Source organism: Etheostoma cragini, chromosome 24 (assembly GCF_013103735.1).
Source record: "Etheostoma cragini isolate CJK2018 chromosome 24, CSU_Ecrag_1.0, whole genome shotgun sequence".
In the NCBI taxonomy this organism is placed as follows: domain Eukaryota; kingdom Metazoa; phylum Chordata; class Actinopteri; order Perciformes; family Percidae; genus Etheostoma; species Etheostoma cragini.
The window spans coordinates 12,844,198-12,857,907 of NC_048430.1; the positions used below are offsets into that span (position 1 = coordinate 12,844,198).

Sequence of the window (13,710 nt, forward strand, 5' to 3'; positions counted from 1 at the left end):
ATGTGAGCGGCGGAGACTGCCAGCACCGTTTCACACGAGCTGAGAGTCGCCTCACCGCCCCCGTTGACGAGGGTCCAAGAGTGCAATGCGGTGCTCTGCCACCACAGACTTCTCTGATTGGTGGGGGAAGGTTTCTACACTCAGGGTGGGGGGATGATTATCACCTGAAGTTCATCTAAGATAGAGCCGGGTATTCAAAGCTCTGCCAGGCACTGAAGGCTAGGCGCCTCCTAGACCGTGGAACGCTTCTCCTCGTCTTTTGACCTCGAGCAACAGCCTTTGGTGATCTTTCAAAAAATAAAAGCAGCTAGAGACACATCTCTTTAGTCAGGTGTTGCTTTAGCCTCATTGTTGTACTACTATGTGTCTTTTGCCTTAGGGATTTACTGTAATGTATTGTGACGTATGCCTACGGTACACTAGAAGACTTCAAACGGACTACAGTCTGGCATCTCACATCCAACGGTAAAGACTGTCATGTAAAGACTGGGAGATCTGGCAGGGTCACACATTGCAAGATTATTAGGACTATTAGCTGCTAACTTAAAGGGAAAGTCTGCAGATTTCCTGTTCTGCCGTACATGCAGATGAATGTCTCCGGTACCCGGGGGTCTGTGTTTGTCCTCCGGTAAAACTCCTGTTGGATGACTCGCTTTAGAAGGGTTGGAAATCTGCAACTTTAGCGGTTAGCTTAGCACGGCGCCATAGCCATACCATAAACACAAGTTGCTCTAGCCGTTTGCTGCTTCCTGTTTGGTGCTGGAGGGAGAGCCCCCATTAGTTGTTGAATATGTTCATGTGATTTAACTTCACTACCAAGACTTCCAACTTAGGATCTTACGTATGATGCAACCTAAAACTAAATGAGGTTTCTTGGGATTGAATATTTCAATCTGTGTAAGGATAATAAGGGTCAGATACTGAAGTTACATAAAGTAAAAAGGTGGTTACCCTACGATTACTTACATTTCAGAAAGAAATATTCTAGTTTTTACTCATCTCCATTAATCTGACAGCTTTAGTTACTAGTTACTTTAGTTACTAGTTACTTAACACATTAAGATTGCTGCACACTTAACACATAGTGTAGTTTTTAACAATATAACTGCCTACAAGTCCAGCTGAAATCATTAGACCATTATCTTGCAATGAAACACTGCTCTCTCACACACACACACACACACACACACACACACACACACACACACACACACACACACAACTTTTCAACTAACTATTGCCCATGAATGCTGGCATGTGAGCATGTGTTCATCTGATCTTTATAGGGATTAAAACGTGGCTGCAGATGTGTGACTGTATGAAACATATTTTACCAACGTGATCTCCACCTTTGATACAAGCTGAAAATACATTCGCTGTCGTGTGTCAAACACAGAGCGGGAAGGTGAGAGTGGGAACACAAGTTAGCTTCTGACACGGCACCGAGCACTTATTTTATTGACGTGGGAAGACAGCAAAACGAGCTGCTTTCACTCTCCTTCTGTCGGCGCGCCAATGCAAAACAATTTCAGATTTTTGAGAAATACGGGGGCAGCTGGCGTTCCCACAGCCGGGCCGGAATTAACCACTTACGCGCTGCAACCCTATCTGCTCTGCACCTGGGCGGCTAGCAGGGCGGCCCTGCACCTTTGACTCTGGAACACAGTCCGCTGCGTGTGTGTGTGTGTGTGCACGTGGGTGTTTGTGTGTCAGTCATTGCAAGAGGGATCATTTAGTGTGTTAAATGTGTTCATTTTTCAACCAGGTTTGGTGTAGGCAGACACTCACTAGGCTTTAGTACTCAGCAGGGGAAGTGTGTGTGTTCAGGCCATCTAAAGCTTTGAAGAAAGACAGAGAAGAAACAAGTGGTTGTTTCTCGTATGAATTTTAAGTTTGGGCTCCAGATAAAGTAAGGAAACAAAACAAATCTGAACAGAATATACAGCCATTAAAGATCTGTAATACTTTTTTTTTAACTGAACTTTCTTGACCGGGGGGGGGGGGGGGGGGGGTAGACAGGGGACTGAGTACTGGTCCTGTGAGGAGGGTCCAAAAAGATGCTCGACTTGCTAGCTGCGGACGCGGGGAGGGCCCATAGACGACGCCTTTCTACAGCACCCAGAGTTTTGTGCTACACCCGTGTTGATACTGTTAATGATATTGAATTGAAATTGAATTGTAGCTACACTGGAAGTCTATAAAACCTGGGATGAGTAAATGTTTAATTAGGACGTGATGAGTCGTATATGCTGTTAGGGAAGCAGTTCCACGCCGGCCAAAACCCCCAAAACACAAAGTGTGGCGTGCAATCGGAGCGAGTTGACTGTCTGCTGAGAAAGCTGACAGGCCAGGCGTGGTAAACAGCGGTGCGGAGCGAACATGTTGTCGCCCGTGTTGAACATCTGACCTGGCTGGAACCCGCGGCGAGCGGCACAGCTGAACAGGAGGTCGTCTGGATGGGAGAGGAAGGGGGGGGGAGGGGGGCTTGGCTGTACATGCTTGGCTACTTGCCCCGGTCTCATTGACCAGACAGCTGAACTAGCGAGCGAGGGAGGGAGGGAGGAATCGGATGAAGCCTCTGTTTGTTTTTTAATATACTTTACCAAATAATAATCTGCACTGTTAGCCATCATTTAGCCTCCATCTCTGCTTCTACTTTTCCCACACAACTCTTCATATAATACAATAATGATAAACTACATTAAATGTGCAAAGTAGAAGCTGCTGATATCCAAAGAGTGGCAAAAGAATATATTTAGAATAGAATATCTTTGTCATTGTAACAGATCTAAGTGCCGTCTATGAGAAAATAAATACCTAAATACCTAAATAAAAAATGCTACTACTGCATACATATTACATTAACGCTTAAAACACAAAGGAGACTAATTCATCCCTAATTATATCCCCATATCCCCTGATTTCCTGGACCTGTACCTCCTGCCTGACGGCAGTAGTTCGGGCAGTGTGTGACGGGGGTGGGACGGTGGTGTGATGAGACCTGGAGGAGGGTTTTGGCCTTTTTGAGGCAGCGAGAGCTGTGAAGTTCTCCCAGGTTTAAATAACTAACACACTTAAATACATCGTCATGAATGTGCAATGCTTTGTTTTTACCTCATGGTTTCTCTGCTTTCTACATGCAACGTTTTAGAGAAAATCTAATTTTCATTGGTGTGTGTGTGTGTGTGTGTGTGTGTGTGTGTGTGTGTGTGTGTGTGTGTGTGTGTGTGTGTGTACAGTACGCCCATACACTTGTAGGCGTTGCACAGTGTGAGCACGTCTGCATGTTACTCCTCTGCGACTGTTAGTGGTTCCGCATGTGACTGCCTCCGCTGGGTGCCAGCAGGGGGGGCTGCGGGTGGCCCCGCCCACCCCAGGCCGGGTCCAGCCAATCAGGCGCTAATGTGCGGGAACAGGAGAGGCCTGCGCTGACAGATGGCCGGCTGACCTGGAAAACCTGCCCCCCTTTTCAGGGTTCAGCAGCCGGCAGATGACAGGTATTATTTCATAACCCAAAGACTGACGACACACACACACACACACACACACACACACACACACACACACACATACTCATTCTGTCAGTTTAATTCATTAACTAGTTGCTAAGTGATTTCCTTTTGAGTTCACATTTTGGAGTTAATCTAGCCGTTTTTAACAATGAGAAATTGTATTTTAATTGTTTCATAATGGAAATATATATTCTTAGCAACGTTTTTTTTTTAAGTCAAGTGTAAAAGCACATCATTCTCTTGTTTTGTGAAATAAAATTATGTCAATTTAAGACCTTGGTAAATACAGATATTAGATATAGCACAGTCTCTCCTAACCTGGCTCACCATTTGTTGATAATTATTACAAAACAACTTTGTCGGTTACACTGAAATTTAATTTTGCGTTCCTGAGCAGCTACACTTTATATTCTTAAATTCATAAAGCACAGCACACACACACACACACACACACACACACACACACACACACACACACACACACACAGTGCACACAACAACTTACACTCTGGTGTAGCAGCTCACACACATAACATAATAATAACACTTAACCATTGACACACACACACACACACACACAGACACACACACACAGACACACACATTTATCTGAGGCTCCAACCAGCCATGTAACTCTGATGTCAGGGCAAATCAGTCTGGCAGAAAGTGCTTTTTGATGAAGTCGTTCATAAATTTTAATACAACATGTCAGCTAACATGATGTATAGACTGGCTGCTCATTCATATTTCAAACAGGCTGCCGTAGAGCAAACAGCGGGGGTGTACCTTGCTCCACCTTCAGAGTGCTGCTGGTCACGGCTGGCAGAGGAGAGCATTTGATTCTTCGCTGCAGGGATTTCTATCACCAACCAGCGGTGTCCCGCAGCATCAAGGATAACGTCAATAAAATCCAATTAATACATAAAGAAATCAGATACAAATTGACATGCAATATCTTTTAAGGTAAACATCTTTTATTCATACTTAATAATGTGATACTCCTAAGAGCTAGCAAGTCATTTACATTGTACACAATGCTAGCTTCTACACCTGTCTTACTCAGCAATATCCTGGTGGTTGTTCCTATGACAACCAGGTCATGTGTAGTAAATGTTACTTAGGGGGGCTTTCACACCTGCCTCATTTAGTCGTGTTGAACGGCTCTGGAGTTGGATTGGACAGGTGTGAATGCACAACCCATCAGGCTCGTTGTAGACGAGCCGGGTCTGCAGAGAATCGATCACGCCGGTTAGATCTGCTCTGACGTCATGCACGCGTGGACAGCAGGTTGAGACGCAGGCAGCGCAGTGTCTCATTCGTCGGATTTAAAGGCTTATTCTGTACAGAACATGTGTGGCTGATAAATCCGTTCAGATTACAGATCATCTACAGTCTGTTATCAACATCAGCAACAGATTAGGACAGTTAGGGTTAGGAAAAGATGGTCAGCTGGTTTGACCAGGAGACAGGCTCTTCTTCCTGTATTTACTCTTCTTCCCGCCCCCAGACACATCCGCCCAATAAGAGGAGGGAACGTTCTTACAGGCTTTGTGGTGACGCATTTTGATTTATTTGTGTTTTCCTCTCCGGGAAACAAAACCGAAACCATTCTCTCCATGTTTTCAAACTCATAAACTGATGCGCAGCAGAGCAAAACCGCCTAGAAAGCACGAGGAAAGAGTGCATTTGTCGGGGACTACTTTCAGCAGCGGATTAATCCACATGTGGTGCTCTTGTCAGTGTTTGTGGCACCAGGAGTGTGTGTGTGTGTGTGTGTGTGTGTGTGATGGAGTAATGAAGGAACATGTCAGTAAAGCACACTGATTGGTTTTTAGCTTGTTGACCTATCAGACAGGTTTCCAACTGAACACACTTTAAGAACACCTATGGATGAAAGGTCTCAGACGTAGTGAGGAGAAATAAGAGCCAAACAAAAAATCTGAATTGTGCGATCTTCTGTGCTGAACAGCTGAGCATCATATCGAATTCCCCCTTCACACGACTCCCAGTCATTCTCACATTGCTGAGTCCAAAGGTGGTCCGTATCTAATTTTCCCAACCCTGAGACTCTCGCCTTGTATGAAAATGAGACACATTACCGCTCCATTAATTGATCCGGACAGCCGATTTTGAAATGTGGACCTCCCTGAGAATCAGGAATTAGGGGCCGACTCCTGGGCCAATTAGACGAGTATTTGCCACGTCTGGGCCCCCAGCTCCTCCGACGCATCTCAATCAATCCGGACCGTGCGCAGGTGAAAATGCCAGACGGGAGTCGCCGGTCGACGCCGTGAATGCTAAAGGGGGGCCGTGGCGTAATGCTATTCATGTCCAAAATCACGCCTCGCATACAGCACGGGGGGGGGGGGGGGGGGCAAAGGCTAATAGTCTCTCATTGGCTGCTGTTACCTTCCATGATTCACTCGATATGTGAGAAACCAGCTTTTACCTTCCTCTTTCATCTCTGCCAATAATAGCAGCAGCCGCAGCGCGTCTATGAATAGCAAAGAAGAAGAGATGGGGAGGTAATTATCCCTCTGGGAGAAATCCCCCCCCATTCTAGGGATGTGAAGATGAAATACACAATGACTGACAAGTTCTAGCTGTGATTAGAGTTATGTCATGTTTTGCTTCTCTCTTTTATGTCTTTCACAGAGGGGTCAGACGTCAGGGCCAGATCTTCACATCACACACACAGTGTAAGTATTTCTTTATTCCCATTTGGAACGTATATACTTGTCAGGACAATGTCTCTTGTAGGGCTTTTTGGCTTTTTTTCTGATATATCTGTGTATTGAAATGTCTTTTTGTTTGCATTATGTCCATAGGAAAAAACACAAACCTAACCGACGGGGGACAGAACTACTTGCAAAGGTACTATTTATGTATTTCTACATAAAGGTGTACATTAAAGGTCTGTTTTAAGACTTAAGTGCACATATTTGCCGGTAGGGTTTAGGGGTCTTACCTCAAGAAAATATGCAATTTAGCATCATTTTGGACTGTTATGACCAAAACTAGTGCAGATAATAGATGATACTCAAAACTCTGAGAAAAGTATTTTAGTCAGTTTGATGCTTTTTTTTTCTGCATGTGCCCTTCATTCTGCTGAGGTGCTGCCAAAAGCGGCTCGGGTGCTGCACCTAAGACTTCTAGTGGCAGAGACAACCCTGCCATTTGACAGCTGACTGTCTGTTGGGACGTGTCCCGCCCCTCTAAACCCTGTTGTTGTAATCCCACGTTCAGACAGCGTGAGCCTTAATTGAAATAATCCCCGCGCTGAGCGGGCCGGTGCTGCCCAGCGCTGCAGCCCACGCCAGCGCCGTGATGGGTCCAGTTTAACCCACGGTGTGACTCTGACCTTTCCCTCGCCGCTCGCTGGGACCGTCTGAAGCTGTCCCAGGAAGGACATCTGGTCCTGGGGGTGCTGGGGAGCGTTTGATCCGCCCGGCTGATCCCAGAGGCCTTTTAGACTCGATGGAGGGGAATACACTACGGCAACATTTGTAATGCTTTCTGCGTTTTTGAAGACATTTGTGAAGCTTTTATTGACATTAATGTAGTTTTTTTCTGCGTTTCTGTTGCGTTTTTAGCCGCTTGGCTTGGGTCTTTTAAAATACTTTTGTCAGTGTGATGTACTGTGCGTATATATATTATACTGCACAGAATATACTATGAATATAGACCAAACCTCTCAAAAACCAGTTTATCTCTGGCATAGGAGACCTGTGACACCGACACCAACAGAGACAATGGCACGGAAAACTCTGTTTCTACATTAAATGTAGTATTAATAAAGGTGTCCTGGCAGCCTTTAAAAGCCCCCCCCCACCCCCCACGACTGAATGTTTCAAACACTCCGATCTGAGAGACAGAAGTTAGAGCAACACATCTGTCTGTTGTTTCACATTTTAAACATACCCCACTGTGTTTAAACACAGCGCGGTTTGTAATGCATCACCTCTGAGTTACTGTCCACCGTGTGTCTCTCCGCTGATGAACGGGTGTGTGTGTGTGTGTGTGTGTGTGTGTGTGTGTGTGTGTGTGTGTCTCTGTCTCTGTATTTGGTTACTCTGAGTCTGAATGGGTTCATCTCTGCCTCTTTTTCCTGCCACTGTATCTAAAACATTCACATCTGCAGCCCATTTAGTGCTCCTGACACCGGGCTAATAACTCTGAGTGTGTGTGTGTGTGTGTGTGTGTGTGGGGACAGCCAACTAGCACAGCTGAAAAGTGTCACGGAGGCCTCTACCCCTCCACTAACAGTTACTGATTCAGGGGGAGCTTGTTTTTTTTCCCTCCTGTTTTTTTTGTGCGGCCTCGAGCTGCCGTCTTTGAAAAATATTCATCAGAAACGGTGTCTGTGTTTGACATCCAGTCGGGCGGCCGAGTTATTGGATTAAATCAAACTCCAGGGAATCAAAAATCATCAAATCAGAAAAGGTTTAATTGCCACTTTCATGTGGAATGTATGTATGTATGAACCCCCCCCACACACACACACACACATGCACACACTTTACATAACAATCCCAATACCGTCACCCACACTTACAACACGTCCGAGTGTATTTGAACACACCATAAGTAGGCGACGTTACACTTGATTGATAGACGTTACACTTGATTGATAGACTCCTATAGAGACCTGTAGGCAAGAATGAAATAATATATAATAAAAAATATATACATGCTCCTTTAAATGTGCAGTGATTCCGATCAGTGTATATGATGGAATGGTGGCATTAGAAAGTGCCAGAGGCCGCCAAATTTAGACTACTACGGCTCTGGGGAAAATGTATGGCACGGTTTATGGAAATGTCAGCGTTTCCATCAATCATAAGAGAAATGTTGGAGGATCATTTCAATAAAAATCCTTCTCCGGAACAATCTGTCCCCCTTCACTCTCCCCTGTGCGTGCACCTTTCACCGAGGCAAATTCCACATAAGTGTACTTATTGTGGTAATAAAACCTTTTCTGATTTTTGCCTCAGAAGGTGGACGCAGGCAACACGTGAGGGCCTCGTTTTTCAGCCATGTGGGTGAAAAGAGGGAGCGATGGAGCCGGTCGGTGCGTGCAGATGGAGAGGAGGGGTGGGCGTTAAATATCAAAATAAAAAAAACCATGCAACGCGGCGTCCACACCCCCTTCGCTTATTCTCTCTCTCTCTCTCTTTACTTCTTTCTCTCTACATTGTTATATGTCAATTTTTCCAATTATTGATCTTTTACAAATATTTTTCAAGGTGTCTTAATTACTCGCAAAAGAAGCGGCGCCTTGGCCGGCCGACAACACAAACAAGTTGATTTGCATTTTCTGTGTTTGTGTGAGTGTTTTGGCAAGCGCCGCGGCCGTCCAGATTGTAACCCCCTATTTCTGCCTCCAAAAAACCTGCCTTGGAGGAGCGTCCACGGAGGGATTAGGGATTTAGTGGGGAAGGTAAGTGTGACTACAAGCTTTGGCTCGCCATCTGCTCCCCAGCAGAGTTGAGGCCAACCTGTGCAGCCTGCAGCAAAGACCTGGGCACCGTGCTAACTCTGGCTGGAGCCAACCTGGCGCCCGCGGCCCCAATCACCAACAGTCTGCTGATTAGTTGTAAGAAGCACTCCATATGTAGCAAAGTTTCTCGCTCTCTCTCTGTCTCCTTCCCTTCCTTGCCTCCCGTCCTTATGTATTCCCTCGCCACATTAAATAAATATGGATGTATGGAATTCTTTTTTTCTTTTTCTTTTTGCCTTAGGTTGTCTGTCTGGCGGGGCCAAAAGATGAGCCTGTTCTTTCTCCCTCTCACCTCTGACAGAACATACCGAGCCAGGGAAAGGAAAAGATGAAGGGGATAAAAAAAAAAAATGGCTGGCTGTCCTCTCCTCCTTCTCTTCTCCTCCTTTCCTTCCCTCGCTCTCTTTCGCCTGGCAGCGCCGGGAGACAGATGACAAGGGTTTTGTGGCCGCCCGATCACCCCTGGGTGGAGATTTCCTAATTTATTTAACGGCAGCTTACTAAAGAAAAAACACAAAAACAAAACAAGAGGAGGAAGAAGAAGAGGAGGAGGAAGCAGGTCTCTCGCCCCATTGGCCAGGGGAGTCAAACCCAGCCAAGGAAGAAACCAACGAAGAAGAGGATGCACCGACTCCCCTGGTATGGAGAGACACGAGAAGATCAAACGACACCGGAGGAAAGGAAAGAAAGGAGGGGGAAAAACACAAGAAACATAACACTCATTATTTAATTGCATGCCGTTCCTGTTGCCAGGAACCTATTGCTCAGTATTAATTATTCATATTTTTATTTCAGTAATCCAATACTCAGGTGAGAGCGGCTGCTCTTGATGAAACACGTAATTTGGGAGCTTAATGGCGGCCGGGGCGGCCGGAGCAGAAGGGATTAGGAGCGAGGATAAATCACTAATGGCTGCGGCGGCGTGCAGCGCCTCCTATCCGTCTTGCCTTCTCTCTGCTTGTGTTTTTATTGCGCCACGTTGCTCCGAGGGAAACGCCTCGCCGTCACCACGGAGAGAAACATAACAAATCCCACTTTTCACAGGCGACATAATTCCCTGATTTGTCTAAACAAAGAGTTGATCAGCATCTTTTCTCCGGCGGACCATGAATATCAGAAAGGCAGCGGCCTGATTTATACAAACCATGCTTTTCAAGCGGGATAGCGCCATCGCTTACTTTTGATCCGATTAGCTTGGTTCTCTCTTCTCCTGCCGCTGCGTGACATCCATCTCATCCTCGCCCTACCCCCCCAACACCTCCGTCCTTCTTCTTGATGAAGCACTCTGGGATAATAACAATTTACGGACTTTTAGAATTTGGCGGAAGATAAACTCAGCGTTTTCTTTGTTTGTCAGCTGACTGTAAAGCCCCGAGGCCGTGCCGCCTTCTTTGTATTTCTCTATGATTTAATGCTCCCACATAAATGGCTCTGGCACCCCCCCATTCCCATTGCTCCGACCGGCTGACAGCCCAGGAGGCGGTCACTCCTCACCCATCTACTTCCTCTTCCTGCTTCCTGTAGACCGACACATTCCCACTCCTGTCGCGTCACAAAGCGACGCTGGCTCAGGTCTCTGCGGAGAATGTCATTGACGCAAAAGTCTTAAATGTATGCAGCAGCATATCCCAGCATGCAGCACTAGACAGTTAGGTTTAGAGATGGTGGGTGGCGTTACATAACGGACGTTTCAGTGACACGCGGGACAAGAACCCCTTCTCGTATAACTCGTGTAAATATTGCCGACCTTACACCAAGTGATTCCGCTGTCGCAGTCTACTCACCAACACCTGAATGAAATCCCGAGTCTAGAGTTGGAGTAATCCCTAAGGAGGAAGAAGCTCTTCGTTCCCATTTAAGAAGCCACTCTGGCTAAAGACACAGACACCACAGGGACTAGTAACGCCTCTGAATGGAAACCTACAGCAAATGTACTGCGAGCTTTAAACTAAGTGCATTTTTTACAGGTGGAGCGCAGCATTTAGCCACACTACAAAAAAGGCAATTAGGTCCTAGAATATGCATACATCTTATCTTGCATGCTCTCTGGTCTCCTGCAATTTGGGCAAAAAAAAAAAAAAAAAAGCAAAGGTCAGCCACGTTAGTCAGATTGCGCTCAACAAATTCTGAAAAGGCTCGGCGGTCTCGCCGAATGTATTCCCTGCAACATAATTAGCCCCCTCTATTCCCTGTCGTGCCAGCTACCGGGTGTCTCGAATAGCCCTACCCCTTTCCCCCAAAATGCCTTTCACCTCTGCTTGCTCTGTGGCTGTGCCCCCCCTTCCCTTCCTCTGCCCCTCTCACCGCTCTATCAAACATTGTTGCTACCCTAAACTTGCTGCAGATGCGGCCGGCCTGACGCATAAATTAGTCATCAACATTAGCATTAGGCAGCGCGCGGCACCCGGTGCCAACTGCTCTCCGAACGGCCATAAAAGGTCATGTTTTGATGACTGAATGCCACACAGGCACCTTGGCTCCCCGGAGGAGGGTTCCCCAGGTGCACGTGAAAGGTTAAAAATTACCTACCCGCCCGCCGCCTGTCTCTGGCGGAGGAAATAATTAGGGGCTTTTTAGGGAAGCGGCAGAATGCCTCGCTGTCAGATGACAGAGCGTTACCTAATGGTCGTATCTGGGGAAGAGTCAAGCGGCCTGTCATTCTCTTGACAGGACAAATGAGCATAATGGTGGCAGGCAAAATGGGCGCCTGTTCCCCCCTTGTTTTTCAGACAGGGATGCGGGAAGAATCGCGGGGGGGTGGGTGGGGGGTAAATGGCAGCGCCTGAGCAGAATGACACAAGGACGTTAACCTTTTACATAAATCTGTTAACACGTGTATGAGTGCTGTTTAAAAAGCGAGGCTTGAAGCTCTCCTCCTCCGCCGTGGGCCGAGCGCAAGGGCGGAGGTTTGGTTTCCACAGTGGGGGGGGGGGGCACACCCCCAGCAATATTGAGCTTCAAACACTGCCTTCTGGAGAAATATTATGCAACAATTTTCGCCTCAATTTTATAGCTTAAATGTCTTCTTTCTCCTGCATTGTTTTAAGCTTTTCGCATATTTAAAAATCACACGTGTTTCGGGAGGTTTTAAAAAAATAAATCAAAATATAATAAAAGAGACCGAGACCATGTAAAAGCTATGGTTTTTCTATATAAACCACTCCTAATTTCCCCAAACAAGTTTTTTAACTTCTGGTACATCCTTCATACTAAAAGGCTCCCAGCGAAGACAAACGGTAACGGCGTTTAGCTTGAAGGAGTGTTAGAAAGTGCAGAATTGAAGACAAGCCAACGATCCCTTTTGATTTGATCTGCCAGAGAGGATGATGGGTAGGAACGTTGTAGTAGTTAGTGTTCTTCTGTTCCCGAACTGCATCGCCTACTACAAAAATCTAACCGCAGTGTCGCTACCACGAGCTCGTTTTAGCCAACGTTATCTAGCACTATATGACTATAAATACTATAAAGTAGTAAGGTAACAAGTACAGTAACACTACAGCAGACAACTAGCCTTGACTAATAAATAAAGAAGTCAGTAACAACAGTACATGTATTCTGTTACACCCCAACACTGTCTGCCAGTGGGCATTACAGAAGCTTGGCTTAGGTTTTACTCAAATAAATATGATTGACGTGTGAATTAACATTTTTAATTTCATTCCTCAGTGACCTCCCACGGGTGCTTCCTGTCGTTTTGGGTGAACCACAAACCTATCCAAGGTAAGAAACATACATTTCCCATCTGCCATTGCTGTGCAAACATTCCCCCATAACACAAACCCAAACCAATCTTTTTAAATAAGGCTGTAGGTTTTTTTGGGGGGAGGTCATTAACTCTTAACGCTGCTCATTAACTGTCCTTTGCCGAGCTGCTCCAATCACATCGGTGTATCTGATGTAGGCGGGGCCAGAGGCCAGCTGAATAGATGACGACAGTCTAATCTACCAGTTAGCTCCGCTGGTAGCTAAGCGTTCGGAGTTCTGGATACGTCACCTTGTGTGTTGTTGTGATTGGTTGTAGTGTCATCCAATGGCGTGTGGTGAGATTTTCAAATGCACGCTTGGTCCCACCCCTCAAGATGGGCGACTTTCATGCCACACCCTTGATCTGTCTTTTCATAAAGTATTCCCTGAAAAAAATAATCTCTGCCCATGGCTTGGAAGCAGATTGAGATTCAAAAGGAGGGAAGAAGAGAAGAAGAGAGGTAAATCAAGCAGCTATGTACGATGAGACAGCTTGTCTCTACTCAAATTAGATTTAGTTGCGCTGGTTCATCTTAAGAAACTGAAGAGTTTTCTGTAACTGAGTTTGCTGAAGTAAAAATATTTGAAAAAGGCTTTAACTTACTGCTACTACAAGTTACTACTTTGTTACGGTGGAAGTGTAAATGACAGCAATCAACATCTGTCTTTTGATCACAACGCATTGCAGTTTTCTATATTTCAGGAAGGAAGTTGTTTTGGTGGATATGGAGAAAACTCTGATTGGACAGATAGTCTAGCTAGCTGTCTGGATCATAGAGACAGAAGACGGGGACGGGGGTTGGAGCGCCAGCACAGAGGACAGCGATGGAGGTTAGAGCGTCAACACAGACAGAGGACGGGGACGGAGGTTAGAGCGCCATCACAGAGACAGAGGACGGGGACAGAGGTTAGAACGCCATCACAGAGACAGAGGACAGGGACAGAGGTTAGAAC

At 46.0% G+C, this 13,710-nt stretch overlaps 1 long non-coding RNA gene across 1 annotated transcript in view; it reads left to right on the forward strand.

Annotated features, from left to right (window-relative positions):
• Positions 1-5,182: 5,182 nt before the first annotated feature.
• Positions 5,183-13,710, forward strand: part of LOC117939573 — a 17,464-nt gene continuing 8,936 nt past the window's right edge. The window contains exons 1-2 of the long non-coding RNA XR_004655623.1: positions 5,183-5,251; positions 9,131-9,134. This is a non-coding gene — a long non-coding RNA (uncharacterized LOC117939573). The remainder of the gene's footprint in view (positions 5,252-9,130; positions 9,135-13,710) is intronic.